The sequence below is a fragment of the Apodemus sylvaticus genome, chromosome 4 (assembly GCF_947179515.1).
Source record: "Apodemus sylvaticus chromosome 4, mApoSyl1.1, whole genome shotgun sequence".
Lineage (NCBI taxonomy): Eukaryota > Metazoa > Chordata > Mammalia > Rodentia > Muridae > Apodemus > Apodemus sylvaticus.
In genome coordinates, this window is record NC_067475.1 from 52521297 (window position 1) to 52523703 (window position 2407).

Genomic DNA, 2407 nt, shown 5'->3' on the forward strand with positions numbered 1-2407 from the left:
CCTTCCATATCTCAATTGTTAAAAGGATTTAGAACCAATTTACTGTTAGAGTGTATAAAAGTTAAAATATATCATATGCATCCAATAGGGCTTTTCGTTTTCCTTTCTTTCATCTTTTGAAAGTATAAGAATGGATTCATTCTTTTTGATGATTATTGGAAATCAAATAGTTGTTTATAGTGCAAATAAATTTAATGTTAAAAGATATAAGTAAGCATACTGAAGCAAGGGAATGGAAACTGATGAGTAAGTTAAAATAAAATATAAACATATACTATACATAAGCATAAAAGATAATTATAACCGTAGGTGCTTAGTTAATCACAGAAATATAATTTTCACTTAGAGAAAAATGAATGAATAATATAGGAAGTCATTTGGACACTAAGCTAAATTGTTAAGAAAACATGTATCTGTAATAACTTACAGCAAAATCCAAGTGGATTGATGATTTGAGCCTTGAGAACTGGAATTGTTATCATGATGGAAGGTGCCAACAAATCCATTCATTTAGAAGCCCAAGAAAAAGGACTAAGAATTAAGGCTGTACCTGTGCTACCTAATATGATTTAAAAATTTATTAAAAATAAGAATACAGAAAAGTATGTGATGTGGGGGCTGCTAGAAAGATGGTTCATCATTTAAAATTCTTCTTTAGTCTTCCAGAGGACCTGGGTTGGGTTCTGATAACCCACATGGTGCTTTATGTGCATTAGCTCCAGTTCTAGGGATTTGACACCTCTTTCCCAACCTTTATGACTACCAAGCATATATACAGTATCATAGAGTACACAATATTCAGTAGAGTGTTGTGTAGTATAAAAGTTTTAAAGCAAATGCAGTATTTTGAGTCCTGTGTTCTAGAAAGCCATTCATCCAGGAATAAAAAACAGTCTAGGTTATTCTTGATGGAATTCTTTTTCAAAGACACAGAGTTGGATGAGTAGAGAAGGGCCATGGATTTAAATGGAACTGGAGGAGAGGTGTGAATGTGATCAAAGTAAGCTGTATGAAATAATTATATACCAAATTAAATGAGAGAAATGTGTAAAAGAACATAGAACTGAAGGTTGATGTTCTTTCCTTAAATGTATGGTGAAAACAAAAAGAAACTTTTAGTGGGATACATAGAATAAAATGTAACTAAAGTTGTTTTTCTTGTGTATTTATATAGGAAATAGAAACAAAAGTATAAATAGTAAAAAGTATAATAGTAAAAAGATAAGATATAATTGATGTAACAGTGTGGTGGTTCCATAGCTTTGATTTCTAACAATAAGTGCTGGACACATATTATCTTATCATAGGAAATACCTCCTATTTTAAACAGAACTTAAAATCCCTTAGAAGAAAATGATCAGGATATCTGCTACCACAAAACTAAGTGTCATAAATTCCAGTGGAATAAAATAATGACTATATTGTTATGGTTATAGAGACTCCAGGTAAGAATTGTGCACAACAGAGATTACTTGTTACTGCTTTGTATTATCTGATTATATTTCTGAAAATTTTCTAAAGTTGCTAACCTGAAACTTTATACCTCATTCATATGAGATATTGAGATGGGATGGTTCAAACAGGAAAAATGAACTAAGTTTGGAGGGAAAATCAGAGAATGCAAGAATGTGCAATCTTATGTGTCCTGGGCTTTTTATAGAGATGTACATGTCTCTGTAGGAAGTATCCTAATAGTAAATCTTTAAAGAGAACCAAGTGGACATGTTGGCTTTTTTCATCTAATATGTGAAGCTGCACCACGTTGTTTTCCTCTTATTCTTCATTTTGCTTGAAGCAGTTACATGTCAGCCCATATTTAAGAACAATGAAATTAGGCTGCGTCTTGATGGGAAGTGGACTTTAGTTGAAGAACAGCCAAAATGAATATTATACTTGGGCCTTATTTGGAAACTTTCAAGGTGAAAACTTAAATGTACAATGGAATTTTTAAAATTAATGTAGAGTATGCAGAGATAACTTGGTTGGTCAAGTATTTGCTAGCGAAGAATGTGGACTTAAATGATGATTGCCAGGACCTATGGAAAAAGACACAGTTTGTGGTAAACACCTTCTATCCCAGGGATAGGCAGACAAAAACAGATGGATTCCTTGGCCTTGGTGATCACTCAGAATAGCAAGTCTGTGGAATCTAGGTCAATGAATGACTCTGTCTCATAAATTAGTGTGGAGAAGGACTGAGAAAGGCATCTTACATAAACTTCTGTCATTCACAGGCACACATACATCATGGAAATGGACAGTCTGAACACATATGCATATATACACAAATACACACACATTTGTATATAAACATACACACACACACACATACTTCAGGCACGTAGACACCATGATTTTGTGCTTCTTCTTTCTAGTTGAGCTTGTTCGGAGTAGCAATCTCAAAATA